This window comes from Bactrocera tryoni, chromosome 4 (assembly GCF_016617805.1).
Source record: "Bactrocera tryoni isolate S06 chromosome 4, CSIRO_BtryS06_freeze2, whole genome shotgun sequence".
Taxonomy (NCBI): Eukaryota; Metazoa; Arthropoda; class Insecta; order Diptera; family Tephritidae; genus Bactrocera; species Bactrocera tryoni.
The window spans coordinates 3,234,783-3,257,307 of NC_052502.1; the positions used below are offsets into that span (position 1 = coordinate 3,234,783).

The 22,525-nt window shown below is 32.1% G+C and overlaps 1 long non-coding RNA gene across 1 annotated transcript; it reads left to right on the forward strand.

The window, feature by feature from the left end:
* The first annotated feature begins 12,635 nt into the window (after positions 1–12,635).
* LOC120775978 lies at positions 12,636–17,115 on the forward strand. Its single transcript, XR_005705369.1, has 4 exons — positions 12,636–12,780; positions 15,380–15,553; positions 16,436–16,704; positions 16,897–17,115. It is a non-coding gene; the product is annotated as an uncharacterized LOC120775978 (long non-coding RNA).
* The last annotated feature ends 5,410 nt before the right edge of the window (positions 17,116–22,525 follow it).

A 22,525-nucleotide genomic window follows, 5' to 3' on the forward strand; every position in this document is an offset into this window, starting at 1 on the left:
TTACGTGTATATAATTTATAGAAAATATATTTTTAACATCTATATACGACTGTTAACCGATCATGGTGGCAAGCTGAAAAAGTTGTCTTTTTATATCTGCAATATTTGTTCATTTTAGATCTATTTTTTTCCTATAACTTCCATGATTACTTTAATTCTTTTTTAAATAATAAAATAAAATAGAAGAATCCACGTGATCTAAAAAACAAAAATACTTGATTTAAAATATCTAAAGATGATCGTAAGGAATCGTCCCAATGTGAAATTTTCGAAAAATCGATTTTTTTTGATGCATTATAGGATAGAATACACTGTAATAAACATTCTTTGAAATCGAAAGAGCCAAGTTCGATACTTTTTGTTCAAACCGTCGCAATTTGGCAATTTGAACAAAGTTTCAAAAAAACAAAAAAAAGTTTCTATAGCGCTATAGCGACTTTTCAACAGATTAATAATCTTTTTGAAATTTTTGTTTTAAACCAAAATTGCGGCCGCAATCGTGGACATCGTACATCGTTTTTTTACTACTATACACCCCATAAATAAACACAGAAAAATCGTTTTGTATTCGTCATTAATGTATTTATTTATAAAAAATAGGATTAAATAATTAATTTTAGCATGAAAAAAAATCGGGAAAATCACTGATTTTTCGGAGCGTCACACTGACACGATCCCATAAGTCTCTTGAAAGGTAATTTTTGCAACTGAGGATGATTTGTTCATGTTTGTTGTATAGATTAATCTAAGGCGTGGCATATCAACATAATGTGATGATTATAAGAAGACTTTTTAGTTTCAGTTATTCTTTTCTTAAGGTTATGGTATATTTGCGCTAGGATGCATATTTAAATTGTAACTGCTTATCATATTTTGGGTTGATTGCTTAGAAATTGATTATTTAGATACTTTTGAATGATATTTAACTCACGTCAGTAATACCTCTGCGTTCTTGAAATACACTCTGGACTGGGTATATTAACATAGTCACTGAGTTTGGAACATCTACAAGGAAACGTCTGCTTGGTAGCCACTCAGTTTTAGAGAAATCAATCTGAAAAATCGCACTCGTCCTTTTCTCTCCGCTAATATTGGATCACTATAGCATACAGATGTCAATGAATGAAAAGAGATTTCGTATGGATTATTTTACAAGGCAACGCTACATCCTCTTTGGATGTCTATGAAAACTTATTTGTTTGTGGAGAGTATCGGTCACGCGCTGCCGAAGATAACGTTTTTTTAATTAGTTAGAACTCAACTACTATACTAATATGTTCGATATTGCCACACGCACAACATTCCCTTACTTAAAAAATTATAAAATGGTACAACAAAGTCACAAAATAAGGTACAAAACTTGAGGTTAAATAAATTTTCAACAGGACTTAGTGAAAACATTTCTTTTAAGAATTCTACGATACAGTGCAAAAAATTAATCTTTTCAATTATCAGAAATACTAAGAAATTCAATTTTAAGCTTAATAACAAAATAGCGGAAACGGTAGAACTAACGAAGAAATGGTGACAGCAATCGTGCCATTTAGTAGAAGAAATAAAAATGAATTATACAAATAATTAAGATCGTAATAAAACCCATTATTGAAAATAAATATTTTGAGGTAAGTTGACGCCAAAGTAACGTGGAAAGACGGACTTTGGAATCAATAAAGCGACGAAGTTATTGTATTAATAGTATGCAGGGCATTAGCAAGAAAAACAAGGAGATGTACTCCCAAAATTCGGTACGCAAAAATAATAAAAACGAGTATACATATGTAGCATGCGGAGCAATTGCATTAGCGTGTTTTCAGATGAAAAAGGGAACAAGGAAAGGAAACTAAAAAGTAGCAAATAAGAACTTTAATAGAGATTGCGCATGGTGTAGGAATGTGTCAAGAAGCGAACGAAATAAATTTCGGATCTTCTGTTTTCCGGAATATATTGGTATTAAACCAAACGAAATAGCAGACAAACTTGCGAGAGAAGCGGTCTTGGTCTAGCCAATGGGACCAGAGCCATTCTCCAGATAAAAGGCTCGCTCGAAATCGGTTTTAGATCGATAGTCTCTTAGGCAAAGTTGTTCAGAATGATGAGTTGAACATTTCCAGTTCACGCGATTTTTCCGCTTTTTTGGCTACCTTTAAATCGGCCCGCTCTAACGTAAATACCTATGTATCGCCTTTAACTCTGAAATATGTTTGTTTGAAAGAAGTTTTCCAATGGAAAGCATTGGTCTAAAACTAAGTCACAAGAAATATTCTCTGTTTACAGCTAAAGTGAATTATTTACGCCAACGACGAAACATCGATATAATACATACATATATAGAAGTTATTAATTTTGCAGCGTTGCATATAATCTTCATACGCTTACCCAGAAACCAGCTCTATATGAAAATTATTATGCCTTCTCTTATAACATATATAAAAAGTTGTACGATGATTTTGGTAACTTACTTTAATCGAATGATCCAAATCATAATTCAGTTTATCGAAATGCCACAATCGTATTCAAGATGAGTTTATGCGTTAGCATGGGTACATACATACATACTTACATACGATGCATATGTATTCATTCATAAATTTACCAAAAATGTAATAATTTTTATTCAAAAAGGTACTTTGTTTAATATAAAATTCAACACTTTCTTAAGTATAAATATACATTTTACAGAAATATTCGAATTTTGCTTTGTTATTATCACAAATACATTTCTTTGAGGCAAGAATCGTCTGTGCTCATTTAATATTCATGGGCTGGGATTTACATTATTACAATCACAACAACTTTATGTTCAGCTCGAGTGATGAAAGCAGGATAGAAACCAAATAAAATTTGTATAATCACATGCATACATAGAATCTTTTCTATCATAGTTAATCTTGTGATTATAATTTTTCCATGGAGATGCAGCACACTATTTATTTTTCTTTCGCTTTCGCTATTTTGACGTATTTTCAATCTATTACTATCACTATTATTGCTTTACAACTAATAAGCTGAATTTACTGTTGCTTATGAGGGTAAATACTTAAACTGCTTTAAGCTTTATGTCGGTATTCTGCTTGTCACGATTGTCTCATGTCTCTAATTGTCACAATCGTAATTTAGCGACTCTGTTAGTCAGGAGTCTCATTTTGGTATTCTGGCAGATATGTACAGTATAGTAGTATGCTATATAGTCTGTCTCTGAAGTGACAAGCAGAATACCGACATTAGTGTACTTAATTTAACTGTAGCATATCTAATAAAATAATACTTAATGTGTGTTGTTTATTATAAATTTGTCATTATTTTAAGCGTGCGAAATTATTAAATATTTTTTAACTTGATACATTGAAATCATTTCAAATATCTATTATTAATCCTTGGAGCAATTTCACTGCCTTGTGCTTTTTCACATATTATATTAAAAATTTGTATTCCTAATCTACTAATTAAATCTTACACAGAGTAAGATGGATGAGTTACCTTGCCAAATATTATAAAATTATCCGCATGGCGTCGGCCAATGTCCTTTCTTTCATGCCTGAGTAATATGTTATGGAAGATTATTGCGAGGCAATTAACGTGGTCTAGAAAACAGTAGTCAGGAACATTATAAGCGGTGGGGTGTAACCTTTACAGCCGAAGCCATACCACAAGACTCATATTTGACTTTATTTTTCACTAAATTCCGAAATGGAATACTGCAAAAAATATTAAATGTTTTAAGGAATTTTCTGACAAATTGTATACATATGTACATATGTACATTGTATATACATACATGTAATAAATTTTTCGCAATGTTCCTTTATCAATCATGACTTTATTATAGCATTTCATAATGTTGAGAAAATTTAAAACTGAGATGTACGTATATAAAACAGAATTGCAATTTACGCAGAAGAATCTTCAATATTTTCTTAAAACAAATTCATTTTATATTCTTATACTCTTGCAACCAGTTGCTACAGAGTATTATAGTTTTGTTTACCTAACGTATCACCTAAAAATAAGCGAGACAGATACGGGGTCATATATATATGTATATATTAATGATTAGGATGAGAAAAGTTGAAAACCGGTTGTTGGTCTGTCTACTCCTTCGTCCGTCCGTCCGTGCAAGCTGTAACGTGTACTGTTTCCTCTGCTTTTATTCTTGCAAGTTGCAAGAGTATAAAATGTTCGGTTGCACCAGAACTTAGCCCTTTCTTACTTGTTTAAAATTTAATTTCACGAAAAACACACTTTGTGTACAATTCAGCCAGATTCTTTTCAATGTTCTTAATTTGTCACGTCGTGCTGTAAAATAAGAAAAAATTAGTGCTCAGTATAAAACGTTTTTAAGCATCATTTCAAACCGAGTATTCTAAAGGTCCCAGATGTCCAAAGCTTTGAATACGAGATGCATATTTGTGAAGAGGTGGTCTGATCATTAAGAAGGAACTGGAACCGCAGATGACAAGCCAAACCTGGGAGGGAGCATGTGACATCTAAAAGTGAGAACAAAGTTATTGCTCTTCTTTTTGAAAAGAAAGCTCTGCTCAGTCTAAATGAAGCTAAAAAAAATGTTTAAAAAGTGATTAGAAATACCTTTAAATACAATATAGGACAGACTTCAAAGATCTGACATTAATCGCAGGTGAAGAAAACATCAACCGTAATTGGATCAATGTAATATTTACAGATGTGTCAACTTTTTTTAATAACGCTTTTATTAGCTCCACCTGCATGGATGTATGTATGTATGGATGGATGTATCTATGAATGTATGTTTGTAACTTTTTTTTGATAAAACTTGCTATATATGTACATATATTCCTTGGTACTGAAGAAAGGACGATATTGCAGATGGGTGTAATCGCATTACTGCCACGCTCACAAACCTCCATTAAACGAAAACCTATAAAGTGTCATAACTAAGCACTAAATTAAGATATCGGATTGTAATTTGGTACAGGGGACCGCGGTAACAAAGGTCATCTGAAAAAGGGTAAAATCTTATAAAAATCACTGTTCTCATATAACAGTTATGTTGAAAAAATTGAAAGAAGGTGTAAAAATTTAACAATGGGCGTGTTACCGCACTTTTAAGATGAAATCCTATATCTCAGGAACTACTCGACTAAGTTCAACCAAATTTGGTATGTGAAGTAACCCAGCCACGTCTATACGCCCCATATAACACAACTTTTAATTTTATCTGATTCTTTCACTGCCAGTATACAAATCAAACACAAAGTAATATATCGGTACAAAACTTTACATAAATAGTGTTATTATTAGCTTTGCCCAAAATTGTCGAAATCCGACTATTGAGTTAATTTATAACGCTTTTATTAGATTCACCTGTATGTTTGTAATTTTTTTCAGGGGTATTGAAACTGAATGGCTCTGATAAAAGAATCAACAATTTGATAGGTACTGCCAAAGAAATAATAATAAAACAAAAATATGCCCCTAAAACTATGCAGCTTAAAGCATCAACTTTCCATGCTATAATTTGAATAACAAATTTGCTCAAGCCAGAGAACTTAAAACATAGAGAAGGCAGAGAACTTAAAACAGAGAATGTAAAGTATAGAGAAGGTGCAGGTTCGACAGCGAACATTTGATAAATTTGCGACACGGAATCTCACCACACAAATACAGAATTCACGCTGTGAAATGTTAACATTTTTAACAGTTCTCCACATATTCAACAAAGAATATGAAGAGAAATAAATATACAATTTACGGCATATGATGAGATGGCATATATGCTCAAGCAGAGAATATTGAAGAAAAATAAGTTCTTTGATATTCCACTTTTAACAGCGAAAAATGTGTACAAAACACACGTCTCACACAGAGTATGTTCTCTGTCTCACATACCCAAGAATATGAAGAGACATAAATATACATATGTATGCATGCTCCTTTTAAGTTTTAAGTTCTCTGGCTCAAGTACCTTTCGTTTATTATTGTTGTCAGGTTATTTAGTAATTATTTTTAACTTTTTAGTTTGATGTGCTATAAACCTGTGGGAAAAAAAATTTGAAAAGGTGGGCGTGGCCCCGCCCTCTAATAAGTTTAATGTATATATCTCCTAAACCATCTAAGCTACAACAACCAAATACGAATCTTATAAGAATTCCTACCTACATACATTGTAAAAATGGATGAAATCGGATGAAAACACCGTTCACTGCCCATAATACGGTACTGTTCAAAACTGCTAAAAGCTCGATAAATCAATAACTAAATGCGCCAGAGACGCAAAAATTTGCCGCCGGGATGGTATGCCAAGACTTTATAGGGACCGTGGTAAAAATTGGACGATGGGTGTGGCACCGCCTACTTTTTGGTGAAATCCCATATCTTGGAACCCGACTGACCGCTTTCGACAAAATTTGGTTTTTGATATTGTTTTATATTTCTATGTAACATTGTGAAAATAAGCGAAATCGGGCATGCCTATTTCTCATATAGCACAATTTTAAATTCCACTTGATTCGTTCAGTTTCCAGTACACAAACCAAGAATGAATTAATACAACTTTGCGCGAATAATGTCTTTAATGTGTGCCTCCTTAGACCAAAAATTATTTAAATCCAATAAAAAACTGTTCAAACCCTTAAGTTCCAAATATTTAGACCCCAGTACTTGTAGTTGACTTTTGATCGAAAATCTCGGTCAATGTGATATACATATACAAGTATAACTGAAATTAAGGGATAATCCTTTTCTTACAATGGTATGTCTGTATGTCAAAACCGGATTGAACCGGACCAATACTTCCCTTATATATCCGCATATATCGGCCAATATGTGAGTTATCTCAATGAAAATGAGATAGCGTGTTTTACACATAACAGTGTATCTTTGTGACTAAAATAGTTAAATTTAAGCAAAAAATTGGCCTACCCCTATATAACTAACTGGCTGACCCCGCAGCCGTTGTCCTGCGTGAAATTATGTGTTTTGAAATGAAAAGAAAGTTAAATTTATCATTTAATTTTTGTTTTTTTCAATGTAACGCAGCTTGATAAACAACATATTTTGGTTTCTGTTCCGGTGCACAGAAAGATAGTTTTCCAACTCGTGAGCACGCCACGGCCGTATGAAAAACATAACATTTCCAAATTTATGCCTCACACTATGCGACTATCTTTAGGTGATTGTCATCTCACATGCAATTTTCACTGGAAACGAAATACGTTTGAACTGAAATGGGAAATCGTTAGAACTCAAAGGAATTCGTAGAATCAAGCATTCTGCTCCTTGTATTCGATAGGTGCGTCACAATCAGTCGGGTTCCATTACACAGTTTCGTGGCATGATGATTGCGAAACATAATAACGACCGATCCTACTTTGAGACGCAAATGATGCGATGGAATACCAAGCCTGTCCAAAGAATTTAGAAATACCACTGTATAATTCACGGCGCCGTCTTCATAGTCAAGACGATCGATCGATTTGTATGAGCGTCAACATCGGTATTTTTGGCAGCTAACATTGCGCGTGCACTTAAGGAATCGTAGTTACGATAATTTGGCCAATGTCCGAACTTTTGTGATGAGTTCATCTTTCGTGAATTGACAAAGGGAAGATGGAATTGATATCGAACCACCGGAAGTATCAACCGAAATTGCACCATTTACAATTTTTAGCGATGTCATTTTTGTTCGTATCCTATAATTGACGCGGATTTGAAGGCTGATATGTCGAAATGATTATCGCGGAAAGTGTGCGAACTTCATTTTCATTCCAGTGATCAACATGTTCCAGCAATTGTAATTGCTGCCTTACTTCTCCAAAACTTGCACACACCGTACCATTCACAATAAGCAAAAGCAGTAAGTTGAACCGCGTACATTAATCAATAGCAACCGAAGGTAGAAGCAGTAGTCGTTTTTCGGGTGGATTGTGTAAATTCGTCCTAATGTAATGAAATAAGTAAAGTAGTTTTGTAAAATATTTTTTTGCTGGTGAAATATAGATTTTTGCAGGTAATAATTATAAGTTATTATTCGTAAAAATGCGTTAATAAAAATATGGTTTGATCACAAATAATCTATAATAAATCGTGATAAAAATCTTGTTAAAAAAAAATAATTTTATTGATAAATTCAATTGTCCGGTTGAAGGAATTAAAATTAAGTCAAATTCCAATGTCGGTTACTAAAATTCAGATAAACTACATATTCCAATATCCGGACTGGCAGATATTTCAATAATCTATAAGTTTTATCTCAATTTAAAAAAATGTTTGTAACGAGTGAACAAACTTGCACAAAAAACGTGTTCTTACTAAGAAAGCGATTTAAACGGCATTAACAGACATCCAAAATAATGCGTTAAGCCTCCGAAAAGCGTCCAGTATTTATGGAATTCCTAATTCCACCATTCAATATCGCTTCAACGAAAAAGTATTTGAGAAAGTGTCCGAGATTTCTTTAAAATTTGGTACCCGATCATTTTTGACAAAGGAAGAAGAACACATCATTGTCTCGTAACGATGTAACAAAAAAAAAAATGAAACAATTTAACAAAAAAAATGAAACAATTTTTTTTTGTATACCTGAGAAAACCAAAACCACTAAAATAGTATCTGGATTGCGAATAGTTTGGCACAATTTAAAAACGACTTTCTCCCATCAAGTTCCATTTAATGTTGAGCATTCCTTTTTACCCGCGTAATTCTTAAAATCGTACGTGTGTATATCCATATTTCGAGTCACAAACATTCCAAATTTTAATGCAACGTTTAGTCAGTTTCAACGGAAGCTTTAGAGAAGATCGGCCTTTAAATTTCGCCATAGATTCGTCGATGCGTTGACGTAAACTAGCGGTAGGAGCTTTGGCAAATGTATATTTCAAACAATTGGTAACTTCTTCCATATAATAAAACGTAGATGCTGCTTCGGGTTTCTCAGGGAAGTTAAAGTATAATTTTGACATTAAGATCTGAAAAAGAGTTCGCGACATCGCTTCGTAATATATTCTTAGTCAGAAGCATTAAAACCATTTATGTCAGAGTCGCTGGAATTTAGAAAAACACTGCTTTCTAATATTCATTCTGTAAAATTGAAAGATACAAATTCTATAAATATTTCCATTGCGGAAATGTATATCAATGGGATTATATGTATGTATGTATGTCCGGCGAATTTGAATTAAACAAATCCAATGGGGTCATATGTATATCCCAAATGTACAAAACCCCAAATAAACGAATATATTTACAGCATATTGTTGGGAGCTCACCTTACCTATGTATATCTAAAAACACTTATTTTATTCTCTCAAATGAATTTAATAAGCGGAAAGAATTTTATACGTTTACAAATGGGCAACACAAACACGTTCATTGAAAGTTGCTGTCGTTAAATTGTAATAAAAGGTTCTACACTTATTGAATGAATTAAAATCATTAAAAATTGTAATAAAAGGTTCTACACTTATTGAATGAAATAAAATCATTAAAAATTGAAGTTGCTTGTCTTAAATTCTGAGTTGTCATTGGGAGAAACTAAATCCATTAAAAAAGGAAGATCTGCAGTTAGCAGGGAATTATTTAGAAAGTTATTTTCCTTCGCTGCTTAATTTGCTGAAGAGTAGATACTAAAATCGAGGACATTTTAGAAGATGTTGAATGGCGATGAGGCTTTTCATTTTGTGAAAAAAGGGGGTGGGGGTTATAGCAGGGAAAGGTTACAAAAACGTCTACCAAATATCGTCTGCGTTAGAAAAGGATACTATAACAGTATTGATTGTTATATCCGCTAATGGCACTATATTTCCACCGATAGTTATCTTCCCTTACTTAAGTCTACCAAGATGTAGGACGTACTGAAAAATGTACGTTCTTACAAAATATATATGCCAGCACACAGGTTCTTTGATGACCGGGTACTGGAGAAATTCGGCTTATTTTAAAAAACATCCTGATATCCAACACTGATATAATATATTTGGTCGTCTTTAAAATAGTTAATCGTTCTGAATTGACATCAAATCTCTCCACATCATTGAATACTTGTTATATATTGGTATACAAAGTCGAATAAAAGATAAGTGCAAGTTTACTTATTCAAAGAGGGTTGATAACGCGTTGACGACGAACCTCATCCATCAACATCAACTGATAATCAACACGTCAATAAAATAAAGAAATAGGTGCTTTAGTATCGACGATTAAACAGTCAGGGATCTTACTGTCATCGTTGGAATATCGGAAGGTTCATTGAAAACCATTTTGAAAGATCATTTGAATCTAAAAGTGAAAGCACAATTTTTTCAAAAACAGCGTCCCGTTAACTTCTGCAGAACAATGCTTTCCGACTATGAAGATGTCATGAAACGTATGATTATTGACGATGAGTTTTGGATCTGTGCTTACGATAACATCAAAGCAGGTCAAAAATCAAGGTAATGTTGATAGTTTTCTTCGATTATAGAGGAGTGCACTACTCCGAATTCCTTCCGATCGGCCAAACTGTCAACAAGGAATATTATTGTGTTAAGCGTGGTTTGCGTGAAGCTATAATGCACCGTCGCATACGATTAACCGTGAGTTTTTCGCCAATTTTTCAGCCAATATCGTGCCGCAACTATCGTATTCAACTGATTTAGCTCCAACTGACTTCAGTAAACTCAAAGGATCGTTCCGGAGAAACCGTTTTGAGTCATTTGAAGACATTAACCGTGAAGCTACCCGCTTGAAGGCTATTTCTGAATTTCACTTTAACAACTGTTTCAAGGAATGAAAAACGCTAGCACAAGTATATTGTTTGTTTAACAATTGTTTCGAGGATTGTTTGAAGAGTAAATTAAGAATTTTAAAATTGTGAATAAGTCCTTACTATTTTTTGTTCGTGATAGTATTATTGAGTATTGTGCTTTAAGATTACAGCGAACAATCCATTTGTTAACAGTTGTTTTTATTATTTACATTTATTACTAATACAAATTATCCATTTAAATGAATGTATGTAGTTTAGAATTATTTCAAATTGAGAATATTTGAAAATAAACCAATACAAATTCATATATCTGCATGTACATATGTGCATTCCAAATACATTCTCATTTTTGCTACAAAAATTAAAAAATTCGGTATAAGTGTTAAAAGAAGAGTAGTAACCATTTACCAATGCCAATTTACTGTTAAAATGCTATACAAAAAAGACTAATAGCTGAAAATATTTGCGGGAGACGAGACTTGTCTCGTACTTTTGCCATTGTCAACCCCTGCTCGAAGATATTTTCTATTTTTGGACATGTTTGAAATGATGTGAGAACGGAATAGCTATATGTGTACACGAGTGTACCTTTCTGTAGCTGAGTATTGGTGATGCTGCAAACTGGCGTACATCGGGGTGGAGTTAAATTTTTCAGTGTCTCACGAAGCAATTGGATGTTGAAGATGCCAAATGAAATTGGATAATTTTCATTATATGGTACTATATACTACATACTGCAAACATATTTAGGAGGCATGAGCTCAAAATAAGGGTTACAATGGTGAATATTTAGCATTATAGCATGAAGAAATTGAAATTATAGCATGTTAATTTTATAATAAGTAATACAAGAACTAGCAGAAAACTCTAAAGAGTCATAATTATGTACATATTCGAATTTACGTTCCTGTGTACTTACTTACATACCATGTATGTATATATTAAACTAATTTTCCACATTACTGTAGCGTTTTTATTATGCACATACAGACGTCTGGGAATGCTTAAGTGTATGCACATTCTTTTTAGATATTGAAATAAATATTACGAAAATTACATCTCGCTAGAACACACACACATATGCATTAATATAAATCATAATTCATGAGATGATTTTTTCCATTCAGCTAAAACTATCTGGTGAGCATAGACATACATATCTAAATATACATATAAATATATAGTTCAGATGCAACAGATAACGTGTTGGTTACAAGCGCATGTTTTATTTTCTTACGAATATAATAATTTAATGAAAGTATAAAAATTTAAATCTTACGGGGGCGTTTGTTATGATCTTCTGTAGTCACAATTTTTCTTTACATTTAGTCGTGTTTATCCCAATTCAACATAGAAAGAAAATCTACCGATTGGTATTCGGCTTAAGAGGGAGGTACGTAGTATCGGCATCTAGAAAACTCACCTCATTATAGTATTTGATAATTCACCATACATTCCCAACATGCATACATACATACATACGAAACCATTTCTATTTTTATTTTGTGTTGATTGAGACTTTAATGGTATGTAATTCTATTTATTACAGTGACTAACGAATGTCCATCGGAAATAATTACAACCAATAACTATTAATATACTGATCAATAGAAACAACTTACTTATGTACCATATATAGGGTAATACAAAGCATGCGCGTACATAGTTCATTGAGAAACAAGATTGCATTCCCATATTCACAGATACCTGTATGTAAATATGTATAACAGTATGTAAAACACCCTTTATTGAAGAAGTAAACTCCCCACGTTGGTGTAAACGAGACAACGCAAGACGAGACAGGTGAATGGATATGTTTGAAAGATTAACGGCGCTACTCTGGTGGAGCTGCTTTGATATTTGTTTGTGTTCGTGCGTATCATTAGAGCGTGTACTGGTTTTAAGTTGAAGTTTCAACGAAGTGATGATTTAGTTTCGGACTGTTATTGAAAACGAATGGTTAATGTTTTCCAATGATAAATTATAATCGCATGCTAACGAATATTTGGTTAAAAATCTCGATACCGACGGTATTACGAGTATTACTTATACAATTCACGGTAGTTGAAATAATTGATTTGTGTATATAACTTTCAGTATTAGGAATACGTTTGGTAACTTTCAATTCCTATAGTACAAATATACCTAAACGGAAATATTCTGTGAGAGAAGAGTGATGCAAATACTTACATACAATGATACAGCAATATGTTAATGTTCTACAAGAAAATATTTGTTTAAGATGTACGCACATTTAACGTTATAACCCTTTATGTATATGTGCAACCATCGATACTAGAGCTTAACTAAAATGATTAACTTTACCTGGAACGTTGCAGAAATGGATTTTACTCAAAATGAAAACGCCATTGACAGTGCATTAAAAGTAACAAAAGATAGTACTAAATCATTTCAAGATCTCCTCGATCAAAGTCCGACAGATACTTTTATTGTTGTATTCCATCTGATTTTATAAAAAGTGTATACATATATGTATAACTCAATAGGCACAATTTTTTTATACCCTGAACAGGGAATATTAAGTTTGCTAAGTTTGTAAAACATGTAAAAACGTCGGAGACGTTGTATGTATTATGAGTATTGATCAAAGTGACGAGCTGAGTTCATTTAGTTATATCCGTCTGCTGCCTGTCTGTATATAAGCGAATCAGTCTCTTAGCTTTTGAGATATCGATCCGAAATGTACGCCTTTTTCTTCCAAGAACCCCAATGGAATTGCCGATATTGGACTGGAACTTTCTTATTTGATAAGGCACTTTCACCAAATTTGATTATTGTCCAAAGCAATGGTACAATCTGCGAATACTTATATAGTATTGGAGCTTCAGTGCAACCGAAGTTCAAGTTTTTCCTTGTCAAAAGCAAAGGTACAACGGTAATGGTGACAATATTAATAGTGATGAAGACATTATTATTAAGACCAGTAATAAATGTGATTAGCGCATATACAGAATACACATTTTTTGATAATATTACTAATGTAGTAGTATCTTAGAAATATTATAAACGACTGATAACTAAACAACATATAAAATAAACGAAGTATATGGTACAAAATAACTATATCGCAAGTAAATGAATAATCGTTTATACTATGTACATACATACATATATGTATGAATGATAGAATACCAGGTTGGGTTTTCAGTAGGTCTCTTACTTACAACTACATTTCATGTGTAGCATAAAATAAAAATCACATTTGCATATTAAAAATGAAAGTTCGTTAGTTTTTTTAAGGATTTGGCATAATAATTAAGTAACTACATATATGGACTATAGCTTTAATTTCATATGTATAATATGGACTGTATTGTTTCAATACCTGTTCTAATATATTTTAGGGTGTGTCATTCTGAGTCAACCTTTTTTTTAACTGAAAAACAGGCTAAAAACTTTCGAAAATGTGAAAAAGAAAGTCGCTCAAAAGATGAGCTCTTAATATTAATATTAAGAGGTGCCTGTTTCAAATTTTCTGTGTTCCATATAAATTACATGGAAAAAAAATCATTTTGTTTGTGGTGGTTATTGTGCGGAGGTTATTATATGTGCACGCGATGGCTGCCAGTAGGGATGGTAAACTCGATTCCAATACTACTCGAGAATCGAGTTTTCTCGTAAAATAATCGATTTTTCGGAATCGATCTTCAGTAGTCGAAGTCGATTAAGAATCGATTCTTGACATTCGAAAAATCGATTATTTACGAGAAAAGTCGATTCTCGAGTAGAATGGGAATCGAGTTTACCATCCCTACTGCCAGCCATCGCGTGCACATATAATAACCTCCGCACAATAACCACCACAAAAAAAAATAATTTTTTTTTCATGTAATTTACATATGTGGAAAATAGAAAATTTGAAACAGGCACCTCTTAATATTAATATTAAGAGCTCATCTTTTGAGTGACTTTTTTCACATTTTCGAAAGTTTTTAGCCTGTTTTTCAATTGAAAAAAAAGGTTGCCTCAGAATGACACACCCTAATATATATAGTTATATATATTTTACAGAATCTGTGTATGTATATATATTTACGAGCTAAAAGCGATTTCCATTATCCATTTTATCCAAATTTATCCCTATGTGTTATGGCATATCTTACCAATCATATTTTCACTAAATATATTATCTAGGGTTTATGTACATACATACATACATACATACATATTCCTTAATATTACTTAAGTAATTATTTTTGGGGGCTAGTGTTCCACGTATTTGTATGAATAAAATACACCATGAGTCATTAGAAACTAAAATAGCTATTGGGGTACTCACAACCCGTCGTAAAGCATCGTAAAATCGTAAAATTATACATTTTTACACTTGTTTAAAAAATTTGTTGTTGGATTTCATACAAAAATGAGCTTACACATTTACAATTCTCAATGCTATGTTTTCGAATCGTTATAACTTATAACTTTATGAGACTTGTGAAAACCCTATATATTTTTATTTTTTTATAAACATAAACAACAAAAACTGGGAGTTGTTATTGTCGAGGGTTCGTCGATAAGTTGACGTTGAAGTACTGTTTAGTTTTCGGTTGTTTTGTTTTTAATATTTTTTTCAATACTTTTTTTTTAAATGGCACTGCTCATAATATTCGTATATCTCTACCTCTTATAAACCTGCAGGTAGTGAAAATAATGATGACAACGGCTGGAAGTTTTTAATGGAGCTAAAAAAGTTAATGGGAAACGCGGATTATTTTCATTCTGGAAATATCATTCAAATGTCAAAAAATCTAATACCGAATAGGTGATCGAGTTGAATGATTGCTAAGTGAAGGCTTCATATCGAAATCGAAGGTAGTTTTTGAAATCATCTGTAGCTCCAATTTTATATATTTTTATATTTTTTCTTTTATTATTTTTTGATAATAATGATGTAATTTTAAACATAAAAGACATCACTCTAATAGAGTACAACATTTATCGAAAATACTTCAAAGTATTTGATATAAATAAGTGTGTATATGCACAGTTATATTTCAAGAGCAATGGATACATTATTTCTAAACTAGAGAACTATGTACCTTCAGTTCGGGAGAGATTGAATAAAATTTCAAAATAATATATAAATAAGTATGTATGTATGTACATATATGTGAGTACTGACGTAGTTCTTAAATATAGGAAGCGTTTGAAAATAATTTCATTCTCCTCACACATCTTTGATTGTAAAGATGATAGAAGATTAATGACGCTGAAATAAGTATTGACTGCTTCAACCTCTCACTTGAATTCATGGAGAGAACTTGCATAGTTATATTGGCTTTACGCAAATCTCCGTATCAAATTTCTTAATAGTGGAACAGAGTAGAGGCAATTTGAAATACACCGCATACCAAAACGAATGAAAAAGTGTGCCCTTTACAATTATCGCGGTTAAAAGCTTCTCGAGTATTTTCTTTGTTGGTTACGTTACATCAATTATATATCATAATGATAACAATTGCTTTCCATACAATTTTGCTGATGACTTTCTATTTGAGTGCGTGCAATAAATAATTTTAATATTATTTTGTAAACTAGTTTATAAAATACATATATTCGAAATTTATCATTTTTTGTATTTTAAGAAACACATTTATTATAATTTTTTATTTTGCAAATAACATTAGCTAAATATTGAAAATAAGAATATGAACAGGAAAACTTGAACCTTATTTCATTCTTCACTCTTTACAGGAGACGGAGAATTATGCCAAGCTTGTCTGTGGAAGGCCGCTCTTTTCAAAAGCCAATGTTTTCTCATTACTTCTAATTACATATAATACTTTGTGTATATTAATTCATTTATAATATTGTGTCATCCAAAAAGTAATATTCATTGACATATCATAAATAACCAAGGAGTGGTAAGAGGACAAAAAAACCTCCTTCTGAAATCTGCGTTTTTTTAGCCACTGAGAAGTTCATCAGATTAGCAATAAATAAATAGATAATAACGATGCGAGGTAATTACGGTGCATTATAAAGTCTCACTGATTACTAAAAACTTAACTTACCTCGTTAATATTTATTATAGCGAATCAATTAATTTTATAAATTACATAAATGCTTATTGGGTCTGCATATGTATATGCTTACTTATATGCATACTTCTGTATATGCATATAGTCGCTAAATATTATTCAAATATTTTACAGGGAGTGGCATCTTATCACCATTGATACAGAAGTACCAGATATAGAAAACATCACCGCTGCTTTCAAGAGATATTGTAAATAAAAAGTAAAAACAGGAAAACTCGGCGCAAATTATTATTATCATAATATCTATAATGAAATTGTAATTATGAATGAAATATATCTTTGAAATATATTATTCAGAAACACTTTGAGATATCGTATAACTTGAATCTAAAATTTCGAAAATTTTTAAGTACTCATAATAACTGAAGTGCTGCAATATAATTCATCCCATTATAAAACTCAGATATAAACTTCTACATATTTTTTATTCTAGTGATTCTATATTTTGTGTTCTATAGTGGTATGGTATATGTATAAAGAAGTTATTTTGGTACAAATGGTAGGTAAGATCATTCATTTTTCATACCTTAATCATTTTGAAGATTAAATACTTTCACGTTCAAACTTGTGAATTGGATAATAAGCGCAAAAATGTAATATTTTGTATTTTTCAAGTAGTGCATATTCCTATTTAACCAAGCAAATACATGTGAATGGTACTCGATACCCACAAGGTACTTGCACACGAGTTGGGTGAAGTACTCATTACTTCCATCTGAGTAATTTTATTGAAACAACAATAACATAACTTAATAAGTCAATAAAAGCTCGAAAATAACTCTTTGCAGCTGTTATTCATATGGGCGAATGCTATATAAAAGAAAATACAGTTTTGCGAATGCAGAAATATGTATATATGTATAGTATATATGTATGTATGTATATATAAAAAATTAGCAACCAGCGTGCGACCAATATTTTTCGTTAACTGTAAAATATTGTATCCGAAAATAACAATAAATTCCAAGTAATGTAAGTCAAATAAGGTGCACTCAAAGGAGTCTAGTTTTTGTCTTTTAGCAATCACTCGTCACAATTTAGTTACATATGTATGAAATGCAACTATTTGCAAATCTGTATTTACATATGTACATATACATGCATACAATATTAATAAAAATCCTTTGATACGAATAGTGGAAATAATAATTAATATAACACATTTATAGCTATATACCTATATATGTATATATATATATATATATATATATATATACATATGTAATATATTATATATTGTATATAGAAACTCCTTTATGTGCACCTTATTTGACTTACATTACTTGGTATTTATTGTTATTTTCGGATACAATATTTCACGGTTAACGAAAAATATTGGTCGCACGCTGGTTGCTCACTTTTTCTCACCACCTCTTGTAGGCAAAGCATGAAATTTGCAGTCAGTAAATCGTCGGTATATTTTTCACCCTGTTTGTATTACATATTTTTTTTCACAACTGCCAACTCACTGCCTTTACAATGACTTTTATTGTTTATTTTTGTTTAGCACATTACTTCCTATTTATATGCCGGTTTTATTATATTTTCATTACATATTAATCACACTTGAGAAATACTTGATATATTTCGATGTGCTCGTTATGAGAAATTCGAAATTGTTTCCAAATCTGCATGTATGTCTGCATTAACATTTCAATTTGCAGGGTTAAAATGCAGATATTTGAAGTGCAATATGTATACTTAAATTTTAAGGTGAACATATCCTGTAGAGTACCATAATTTGGTATACTTTGATTTGATTTAACATAACATGATATTATTTTTTTAATAGACATCAACGATCATTACATTTTAATAGAAATTAATCAATTTTAAAACCACCGATAAGTGTCCAGATCAGTGCGAGATTCAAGTTGAAGACAAATATATAAACGTACATACATATGTATTATCTATATACATACTATATATCTATGTTCCTATGCATTTTATTATTAACCGAAGCGTCCGTTGTGAAGATTAAAAGCGTAATAAGATCACAAAAGCACAGCTTTAAAACAAAATAACGAAATGTATACGAATACCAATAAGCGTTAATAAAATTTATGTTATTTAAATTTTTAAAATGAAAGTTATCAAAAACACCCTGTGATCTACTATGTGTCAAGAAAAACTGGCAGGCTTGGTATATTATCAATTGATAATATAAGGGACACAATCTCGTAACATTTGGGTCGAAATTTAGATTAGAGGTACGAAAATATTTAAATAATCAAGTTTTTTATTATACTAATAATTGTAACATTTTTAAATAATTATAAATAATGTTGGATATATTATAATTCATATAATACCGAAAGTAAATGCAATCAGTTCAGATGTTCCCCTGTCCTAATCCCAATATACCTAAAATAATAATTTTCGACTTTCTGATCTTAATATGTGAGATATTTTAAGGGACAACAGAATAGAAAGGTGTGTGTTTTCCTCATATTCCCTATAATATTAATAATTGTATTTCCTTCATTTGGTTGAGCATATATCTCAAATATCTGTATTGGCGGTAGATGTGTTAATAAAATGAAGCGAGAATATTTTTTATCAATATTATGGTATGCCGTAGTAAAAACAAGAAAAAACAGTTATAATACCATTCACAAATAGAAAGGAATTGATGCTTCAATTAATCGTTGAGTTTGTATGGTAGCAATTCATATGCTATAGTTATCCGATTTGAATAATTGTATGGCAGCTTTATGCTATAGTGATGCTATATCGGCGGTTTCGACAACTGAACAACTTCAGATCGATACCGCTAAAACCTAGTTCCTCGCGTATTTACAGACATACGAACACGTCTTCTAGGTACCCTATTCAGGTATACTGAAAATAGTAATTTGAGTTGGTTAGGCTGAGTTTAATGAAAATAGTATTTCGAAACAAAGCAAGATGTATTAACTAAACTAAGTGAATTAAATAAAGTTTAAATTGAGAAGTTACGAAAAATCATTGTTTTAATTCAATATTTTGTTAAATTGAAGTTTGCAATGGTTTATCAGTTTAGCGATGTTTAATAAAGATAATATTGTACACAATGGCAAGTGAAAATGTTTTTTAATAGAATTTTATTCATTTTTTATTCCACTACAGAAGAAACACATTTTATAAAATACAATTATTAGCACAATCAAAAGCAAAAGAACATATTACTAAAGGGATAGATAAATTATTTCAAAGGGATATTACTAGTTTTACAATGAAGCTAATGTTTTGGGTGATGTTATTTGCTCAATAAATAGTTTTTTAATCTTTCATCACAAATTTGTATTTCCTATCACGTGCCAAATATAAAAAATGGTGGCAGTATTTTCAACAAAATAGCGAAATGCATGTATCAACAACCACCAGGCTATACAAATATACAATAAATGTAATAAATAACGTTTTCAATTTGTCCCGCATCACCATTGTTGGAAAATAAAAACTTCTAAGCACACTTCCGAAAGCAATAAATTCCCCAGTAATTGGACTATCATCAAATAATATGAGCAGTTACTTACGAAGAAAATGTAATACTTTCTCATACTAAAAAAATGTGAATCATGGTAAATCAGTGGCGCATATTTAACTACGTTACTTCCGACCTGGAAGTAGGCTCATCATATACTTACACCCCCATTTAAGCCGCTATAGAAAACAATTTTCACTGTCAACTGCTGTTTTGTAATATGAGTACTTTGTTCTACATATCCATGAACTTAACATGTGCATATATACATATATACATATACAAGTATACCACGTATGCATTTTTACACATGGAAGCACATTTCTTTATAGTCTCAACAAAATAATTCCATTTGATTCTTTAATGTGAGTTCATAAAAACTAATATTGCACATGTATGTACATATTTATGAATTAAAGAAGTTACTAAGAAAATGTTAATTTCTGTCCGCTCTTCTGTCTATCTGTCTGTATATATACGATCTAGTCCTTCAGTTTTTGAGATATATCGGGTGATTTTTTAAGAGCTTGATAACTTGACGAAAACACTCCAGCTCTGAAAGTATTCGACGCTGTACCCGCCGGGGGAAGCAGAGGAAGAGGAAGACCTCCACTCCGTTGGAAGGACCAAGTGGAGAAGGACCTGGCTACGCTTGGAATATCCAATTGGCGCCACGTAGCGAAAAGGAGAAACGACTGGCGCGCTGTTGTTAACTCGGCTGCGGTGTCTACGCCAATTAAGAAGAAGAAGATAACTTTTTTAAAAAAAAAAACGCATAAAATTTGCAAAATCTCATCGGTTCTTTATTTGAAACGTTAGATTGGTTCATGACATTTACTTTTTGAAGATAATTTCATTTAAATGTTGACCGCGGCTGCGTCTTAGGTGGTCCATTCGGAAAGTCCACTTTTGGGCAACTTTTTCGAGCATTTCGGCCGGAATAGCCCGAATTTCTTCGGAAATGTTGTCTTCCAAAGCTGGAATAGTTGCTGGCTTATTTCTGTAGACTTTAGACTTGACGTAGCCCCACAAAAAATAGTCTAAAGGCGTTAAATCGCATGATCTTGGTGGCCAACTTACGGGTCCATTTCTTGAGATGAATTGTTCTCCGAAGTTTTCCCTCAAAATGGCCATAGAATCGCGAGCTGTGTGGCATGTAGCGCCATCTTGTTGAAACCACATGAGTCAACATTTAAATGAAATTATCTTCAAAAAGTAAATGTCATGAACCAATCTAACTTTTCAAATAAAGAACCGATGAGATTTTGCAAATTTTATGCGTTTTTTTTTTAAAAAAAGTTATCAAGCTCTTAAAAAATCACCCGATATGTACATACATATATCTAATATTTTGCACTTGTCCTTTTTACACCAAGAGGAATTTAAAATTGTGTTATATGGGAAGTAGAGGGGTTGTACTCCAATTTCGCTCATTTTCACATTATGATCTAGAAATATAAAAAGAATGCTACATATTAAAGCTTGTCGAAATCGGTATGTCGGGTTCCAAGACATGTGATTTCACCAAAAAGTGGGCGGTGCCTCGCCCATTGTCCAATTTTCACACCTGTGCCCATAAAGCTTTCTCATACCATCTTGGAGGTAAAATGCAATGTCTTTGGTGTAAGTAATTATTGATTTAATCCGCTTTTAGTAATTTTGAACAGTACCGTTATATGGGGAGTGAGCAAGGTTATCATCTGATTTCATCAATTTTCATACTGTTGGTAGGAGTTCTTTTAATAATTGCGCTGAGAAAATTTGATTCTTGTAGCTTTAGTGGTTTAGGAGATATGTACATTAAACTTATTAGAGGGCGAAGCCAGGAACACTTTTTCCGAATGTTTTTCCCACAGGTTTTTTGATGTGTTTTCGGTTAAAGGGGATTTGTGGGCGTGGCAGTGGGCCGATTACGTCCATCTACGAACTCGATTTTCATCTGAGTGATGCAATAGATAAACAAAACTGTCAATTCTGATGCGAAGAAAATCGACAAATTACTCATGAACAACCATTACATTCACCTAGACTGACAGTTTGCTGTAGTTTTTGGTCTAGTGGAATCATCGGCCCGTACTTCTTTCGAGAGCGGTATAGATCGATGATAACCAACTTTTTATGGCCGCAAATGGATTGATCTTAACAACATCTGGCTCCAACAAGACGGGGCTACTTGCCCCACAGCAACAACCGATTTATTGCGAGAAATGTTTGGAGATTCCATTATTTCAAAAAATTGTGCAATTGAATGGCCTCCTAGAAGTTGTTTTTAAT